The sequence below is a fragment of the Aquarana catesbeiana genome, linkage group LG05, assembly GCF_042186555.1.
Source record: "Aquarana catesbeiana isolate 2022-GZ linkage group LG05, ASM4218655v1, whole genome shotgun sequence".
Classification (NCBI taxonomy): Eukaryota; Metazoa; Chordata; class Amphibia; order Anura; family Ranidae; genus Aquarana; species Aquarana catesbeiana.
In genome coordinates this window covers 26,591,567-26,600,215 of record NC_133328.1, presented here as the reverse complement: position 1 = coordinate 26,600,215, position 8,649 = coordinate 26,591,567, and positions in this window count along the sequence as shown.

The following is an 8,649-nucleotide window of genomic DNA, read 5'->3' as shown; positions in this document are numbered from 1 at the left end:
GAGGGGAAGGGGGGAAAAGGGGGGGAGAGGGAAGGGGAGGGAAAACAGAGGAGAGTGTAACAGTGTGAACTAGGGTGAATGGGAGGTACGAGTACCTGGTACTAGTGTAGGCACAGATGAATTCCCAGGGGAGGCATCCTGCCAGGGCAGGTGCCATCATAAGGTAAATGGGAGGATAATACGGACTGTAAGCGATGGGTGAACACAAAACAAAGCGTGTTCACCTAGCCTAGGGCAACTGCAGGGAAACAAACCAGTATGTTAGATAAGACCAATGTTAATGCCCAGGGATACGGGACTTAAGTGAAACAATAGGTAAGTACTAACCTCAAACTGGCGCTAGGCTGGTAAGCATACAGGAACCTGGGGGTCAAGGACCGGCCGTCAGACTGACAGGCAGGCATAGCCTGCCATTTATAGCCCCTTGTGTCCCCTAGCCCCAATCCCTTTCCCTCTTCCCCCTTCCCTTGTTCCCATCCTTTTACCTTTCATCTCTGCACGTTCACACCACCTAACACTATTGCCTTCTGTGTTTCAGTAATATTCTTTAACCCAATTGGTCACCATACGTATTCCTCTTTACTCCTTGCACATTGCAGTTTCACTTTATGTTACCTTTCACATTTTTTCACCAGGCACTCACCTTATCACCCTTAACCTTCCATTATTACCTCCACATCTTATGCTTCACTTCCGGTGTGTGGTTATCTAGGTCACTTATTACCCTACAATAATTATCCTATGCCAATTACCCCCGTCATTTTGTTAGTTCCCCCAGGTCGCCGTGGGAGATCTCCCTCGGGTGGTGGGGCCACGCGCCTGGGGCCTGTTGTGGACCTGGGTAAGCAGACTCGCCTTTGTTCCCCCCCCAAAATTGTATTACCCCGGTGTAAATGTTGATGCTGGAATATAATTTTACTTACTATGTATTTTGGTAAATTCCATTGTATTTTTTTTATTTGTCAGGTTCAGACTGTTTAGTCAGAATATAATCATCTCTAGATTCCCTCCTGATGAAGCGGTTTATGTCCGCGAAACTAGTCGAGGAACATGATATCTGAGATTTTGTGTTGTACTGTATACCAATGATCCCACTGGTGATATACTTGTACTTTTACTATGTCTTATTCTATTACCTTTGTTTTGTCTTCTGCATCAATAAAAACTATCATATTTTTATTTTTTATCGTTATATGCTTCATATTATTACCCACTATTATTGTACCGGAATAGTCCAATATGCTCCTGTTTTTGGTCGCCTGACTGGGGATCTGGCCTCCAACCCTTTTGATTATTGATTTCTGGATGATGGTACATGTATATTTGTTACTTCAACATTTCATTATAGAGGTCACTTTACTGATCGTATACATTGGGTGGATAACACACCCGGAACTATGTTGAGTGGGATACCTGAGTGTGCTGTTTTAGTGATGGGTTATCCTTGGCCCTTCACTCCGCAGACCCCAGCTACCCCACTCTTCATTTTTAAATTTACCCCCACTGACACATACATTGTGTGTCTCTGAGGGAGGCCTCTTTTTACATGTAATCGTACCTTACTCTATTACCACTATGGCTAATTATCAGCCCCTGGTGCAATCCTCCGAGACAGATGCCCATTAGGTTGGCCTAGACACCTTACCTGGCTACCCGCCCTCTTGTCCACATGCTTTTACCCAATCATGTGGTTTTGTCCTTGGCCCTCCTTAACTTATATGCAATTTGTGCAATTAGGTGTTTATGGGTTTATGCCTTGGAGGGGCTACTGCACCGGTTTCTAGGGTATTTACCAATCCCTAGTCCACCAATTCATGTTTTTCAAGCTCCTTCTAATTTTATCAACCTCTTTGTTCATGTTCTATTAACCTTCCAATCGTTGGTTTTCATTTTATTTTGTATGGTGACTCTGCCTTCCCATTCCTGGTCCGGGCCAGGGCGCGGGCCCCTCCCCCTGTGTCTTCCCTCGGCGGCCTGGTGAGGTCCCTGGTGGAGGGTTCGGTCTCGGACACGGGACCGCCCCCTCCTCTTGCACTGGTCCTGGCAGGGACGTCTTTCCCATGGCCAGGTGGCCGGTGCGCATGCGTGCGCGCGCGATCCTCTCGCGCGCGCGCCCTGTGGAACCTCTGACCCTATGACGTTGTGTGCCGGCGCCCCATTGGAGCGCGGCGCAGCGTCGCAGGGTTGGGAGCTATAAATGGCAGGCTATGCCTGCCTGTCAGTCTGACGGCCGGTCCTTGACCCCCAGGTTCCTGTATGCTTACCAGCCTAGCGCCAGTTTGAGGTTAGTACTTACCTATTGTTTCACTTAAGTCCCGTATCCCTGGGCATTAACATTGGTCTTATCTAACATACTGGTTTGTTTCCCTGCAGTTGCCCTAGGCTAGGTGAACACGCTTTGTTTTGTGTTCACCCATCGCTTACAGTCCGTATTATCCTCCCATTTACCTTATGATGGCACCTGCCCTGGCAGGATGCCTCCCCTGGGAATTCATCTGTGCCTACACTAGTACCAGGTACTCGTACCTCCCATTCACCCTAGTTCACACTGTTACACTCTCCTCTGTTTTCCCTCCCCTTCCCTCTCCCCCCCTTTTCCCCCCTTCCCCTCCCTTCCCCCCATCCCTCCTCTTTCCTCCCCCCTCACCTCCCCCCCCCCCTCCAATTCTCCCTGCTCCTCCCCTTCCATCCCTCCCCTTCCCCCTCCCTCCCCCTTTTCTCCCCCCCGCCTTCCCAATCCCCCCCTACCTTCCCCCTTCCCCCCCCCCCCTTTTTTTCCCCCTTGTGTCCCCTAGCCCCAATCCCTTTCCCTCTTCCCCCTTCCCTTGTTCCCATCCTTTTACCTTTCATCTCTGCACGTTCACACCACCTAACACTATTGCCTTCTGTGTTTCAGTAATATTCTTTAACCCAATTGGTCACCATACGTATTCCTCTTTACTCCTTGCACATTGCAGTTTCACTTTATGTTACCTTTCACATTTTTTCACCAGGCACTCACCTTATCACCCTTAACCTTCCATTATTACCTCCACATCTTATGCTTCACTTCCGGTGTGTGGTTATCTAGGTCACTTATTACCCTACAATAATTATCCTATGCCAATTACCCCCGTCATTTTGTTAGTTCCCCCAGGTCGCCGTGGGAGATCTCCCTCGGGTGGTGGGGCCACGCGCCTGGGGCCTGTTGTGGACCTGGGTAAGCAGACTCGCCTTTGTTCCCCCCCCAAAATTGTATTACCCCGGTGTAAATGTTGATGCTGGAATATAATTTTACTTACTATGTATTTTGGTAAATTCCATTGTATTTTTTTTATTTGTCAGGTTCAGACTGTTTAGTCAGAATATAATCATCTCTAGATTCCCTCCTGATGAAGCGGTTTATGTCCGCGAAACTAGTCGAGGAACATGATATCTGAGATTTTGTGTTGTACTGTATACCAATGATCCCACTGGTGATATACTTGTACTTTTACTATGTCTTATTCTATTACCTTTGTTTTGTCTTCTGCATCAATAAAAACTATCATATTTTTATTTTTTATCGTTATATGCTTCATATTATTACCCACTATTATTGTACCGGAATAGTCCAATATGCTCCTGTTTTTGGTCGCCTGACTGGGGATCTGGCCTCCAACCCTTTTGATTAATGAATGCCATGAATGCAGCCTCACCATTACCATGAATGCAGCTTCACCATTGCCATGAATGCCATGAATGCAGCCTCACCATTACCATGAATGCAGCCTCACCATTGACATAAATGCAGCCTCACCATTGACATGAATGCAGCTTTACCATTGACATGAGATTATATACAAGAGAATGTCCTGTTTACTCAGCGGCCTCTTTGAATGTCCCGCCTCCTCTGATAGACAGAACAATCATCCAGTACCAGCCCAGGAGATGGGACTATTACAGATGCCACAAATAAACAGGAGATTCTCCTGTATGTAATCTGACAGCACCCGCCCCCTCCCTGTCCCCTCCGAGGAACGATAAATACAGTATATAAGTAAGTGGAGGCTCTCTGGGAGCCCTGATGTAAGGGGGTAGTATCTCACAAAAGTGAGTACACCCCTCACATATTTGTAAATATTTTCTTCTATCTTTTCATATGACAACACTGAAGAAATGACACTTTTCTACAATGTAAAGTAGTGAGTGTACAGCTTGTATAACAGTGTAAATTTGCTGTCCCCTCAAAATAACTCAACACACAGCCATTAATGTCTAAACCGCTGGCAACAAAAGTGAGTACACCCCTAAGTGAAAATGTCCAAATTGGGCCCAATTAGCCATTTTCCCTCCCCGGTATCATGTGACTCGTTAGTGTTACAAGGTCTCAGGTGTGAATGGGGAGCAGGTGTGTTAAATTTGGTGTTATCGCTCTCACTCTCTCATACTGGTCACTGGAAGTTCAACATGGCACCTCATGGTGAGTACACCCCTAAGTGAAAATGTACAAATTGGGCCCAAAGTGTCAATATTTTGTGTGGCCACCATTATTTTCCAGCACTGCCTTAACCCTCTGTATTAAAAAAAATAAAGAAAAAAATAGCTAGATCAAGGTTCGATCTAGGTCGGTGTTAGAGTTAACATAAGGGTCAAGGGTTGCGGTCAAAGGTCCTGTCATGCTTTTTTTTCTATTACAAGGGATGTTTACATTCCTTGTAATAGAAATAAAAATGAAACGTTTTTTTTTAAAGAACAGTATAAAAATAAAAATATAATAATAATTTTTTTTTTTTTTAAACGCGCCCCGTCCCACCGAGCTCACGCACAGAAGCGAACGCATACGCGAGCAGCGCCCGCATATGAAAACGGTGTTCAAACCACACATGTGAGGTATCACCGCGATCAGTAAAGTGAGGGCAATAATTCTAACACTAGACCTCCTCTGTAACTCAAAAGATGCAACCTGTAGAATTTTTTAAATTGTCGCCTATGGAGATTTTTAAGGGTAAAAGTTTGCCGCCATTCCACAAGCGGGCGCAATTTTGAAGTGTGACATGTTGGGTATCAATTTACTCGGCGTAACATTATCTTTCACAACATAAAAAAAAAAATTGGGCTAACTTTATTGTTGTCTTATTTTTTAATTAAAAAAATGTGTATCTTTCCCCCCCAAAAAAAGTGCGCCTGTAAGACCGCTGCACAAATACGGTGTGACAGAAAGTATTGCAATGTATTATTCTCTAGGGTGTTAGAAAAAAAAAAGTATAATGTTTGGGGGTTCTAAGTGATTTTCTAGCAAAAAAAAATGTTTTTAACCAACAAATCTCAGAAAGAGGCTCGGTCCTTATGTGGTTAAAAACAATATATAATAATTATGTGTGTATATATATATATATACTTAGCAGACAGCCAAGGGCAGTGATGGTGAACCTTGGCACCCCAGATGTTTTGGAACTACATTTCCCATGATGCTCAACTACACTTCAGCGTGCATGAGTATCATGGGAAATGTAGTTCAAAAAACATCTGAGGTGCCAAGGTTCACCATCACTGACCTAGGGAATAAAATGGTGGTTGTTGCAACTATTTACGTCACACGGCATTTGCGCAGCAATTTTTTTAAACACGTTTTTTTTGGGGGGGAAAAAAACAGTTTCGTGAATAAAATTAAAACAAAGACGAACGTTAGCCCGATTTTTTGGGATAATGTGAAAGATAATGTTACGCTGAGTAAATAGATACCGAACATGTCACGCTTAAATTTGTGTATACTTGTGGAATGGCGCAAAACTTCTCTATAGGAGACGCTTTAATTTTTTTTTTTTTACAGGTTACATGTTTAGAGTTACAGAGGAGGTCTAGTGCTAGAATTATTGCTCTCGCTCTAACGATTGCAGCGTACATAACCTGTGTATATCTGGCTCTGATACCAGCCAGTGCCTCACCAGCCACTCGCCTCACCGCCAGGGTTGCCAACCACCAGTAAATTTACTGACAGTTTGTAAAAATCTGTGATTTTTTTTACAATTGCCAGTAAATATCAGGGGCTGATCATTTCATGCGGTGTTGACTTTTTAAGTGTAAATCCAGCAAATTGCTTTGTTATAGGTATTGTCAGTGTTTCCATATCATGTTTATACTGTTCAAATATTCACTGTGTTATGCCGCGTACACACGAGCGGACTTCTCGTCGGACTGAACTCTGAAGGACTTTTCAACTGAGTTCCGACGAAACGGACTTGCCTACACACGATCACACCAAAGTCCGATTGTTTCGAACGTGATGACGTACGACGGGACTAGAAAAGGAAGTTTAATAGCCAGTAGCCAATAGCTGCCCTAGCCTCGTTTTCGGTCCGTAGGATTAGCATACAGACGAACGTTTTTTTCGATAGGGATCGAGTCTATTTCTAAGGTCCGTCAGATTGTTCGACAGAAAAATCCGATGAAGCCCACACACAATCGGAATGTCCGACGGATTTGTTCCGTCTGACCTTTTCTTCCTGAAAGTCCGGTCGTGTGTACGTGGCATTCATTTACACTTATGCCCCGTACACACGGTCGAATATTGATCGGACATTCCGACAACAAAATCAATGGATTTTTTCCGACGGATGTTGGCTAAAACTTATCTTGCATACACACGGTCGCACAAAGTTGTCGGAAAATCCGATCGTTCTGAACGCGGTGAGTCGGTGACGTAAAACACGTACATCGGGACTATAAACGGGGCAGTAGCCAATAGCTTTCGACTCTTCGTTTATTCTGAGCCTGCGTGGCACTTTGTGCGTCGGATTTGTGTACACACGATCGGAATTTAACCAATCTGATTTTGTTGTCGGAAAATTTTATATCCTGCTCTCAAACTTTGTGTGTCGGAAATACCGATGGAAAAAGTCTGATGGAGCACACACGCGAACGGAATTTCCGACAACACAATCCGATTGCACTTTTTCCGTCGGAAAATCCGTCCGTGTGTACAGGGCATAAGAATTCTGTAATTTCTCAAGTTGCCAGTAAAAAATGTGCTCCGCCAGTAAATTTCCCATGTTTTGTCAGTAAAAAAATATCGCGGGAAGTTGCCAACTGTGCTCACCGCATGTCCCTGGTGTTAAGTGGACACCAGGACGGCCGGGAAGGGGTTAACGCATGCACATTTACACTGCAACAGGATGCTTTAGTGTGCATGGGCCCCTTATGAACTCCCGCAGCTTGATGTCACGGGGGTCTTTTACAATTTTAATAAGCCACCTATAAATTATTTTATTATAGAGCCGTCTAAAAACATATCATTTTATAGGACAACGCTAGAAAGTTATTTTGTTTTACGCTTCTATATTCCACGTAGCCAGCTGGGAAAGATAGATTAAGCCCATAAAAAAACTCCTTTGGTGTTCTGCGCTGATTACATTTAAATCGGAGCTTCAAAGATTTCCAGCACACTTACTAAATAAATATACGCCACATACAAATGCAATTCCCTTTCCATTCCAGCATGATTACACCTTGGTTTATCTCTCATCGACCTTTTCGCAAATAACAAGATCACAGCTGTATTAACTTCACTCTAAGCAAGCAAGGACGCACGCTAGTAGGCTGTACGCTTTTTTTTTTTTTTTTTCAGAGGATTGCAGAAAAAGCTCAGTATGAGGACGCCGACAGAGTCCTAAATGCATAAAAAAAAAAAAGGAAAAATACAAAAAAATAGACATAACCAACAATTTAATCACAATTCCACAAACAAAAGCGGCGGAATCCATATTGCAGCCGTCGCTTATCGTCAGACAGCACCTTGGACAAGACAGTGCGCGTTTTAATTAACATTATTTCCTTGCGCTAAAAGTAGATCCTGGCCGCGGTGCACCGCATGAAAGAGCAAATTCTCGCGTGTCCCGGGAAAATAATGAAAGAAAAGGTACCACGGCTCTAATTGCATTTTCAAACGCAGAGTGAAGCCAATTAAATTAAATTGATGAATCTGAACACAAACAATCCTGACAATCAGAGGAGGAGGGACATGGGAATATACAAGAATCTGAAAGCGTAAAAAAGGATACAAAGAGGAAGAAAAAAATAAGAAAAAAACGTACTTAGAACAAGGATTGTCTAAAATCTGGGGCAAAGGGAAACAAAGTTATCCCAGGAATCCAATCAGATGTTCGCTTTTATTTTATAAATGATCAGATTACTAGAATTATTCTTGCACATGGCCAGTGCTGGGACAGGGTCACCCAAAGCCCAGGGCAAACATACCAAACCGCGCCCCCCCTCCACTCCCCAAGAAGTATGAGCATTATGTGTCAGCAAAAATCCCCCCCCCTCCAAAAAAAATCGAGCACTAATCTGCATGTTTACCCCCTAAGCATAAATCTCCCCTCCTCCCAATACAAATCTGCCCCCCCTGCTGAAATCCCTCAGCCAGCACAAATCATTGCCCCCCCCCCAACCCCCTCCGAGCTCAAATCCTCTCTCTCTTCAAATCCCCCTCCCCCCAAAAAAAAATAATCCCCCCTCCCAGCACAAATTCTCCCCCCAATCCCCCCTCCTAGCACAAATCATACCCCAAAATGACCCCTCCTAGCATAAATAACCCCCAATTATTCTTACTAGCTCAAATTCAAACCACCCCTCCCCCAAAAATAAATAAATAAAATCCCTTCCTAGTACAAATTCGCTTTCTCTCCCCCC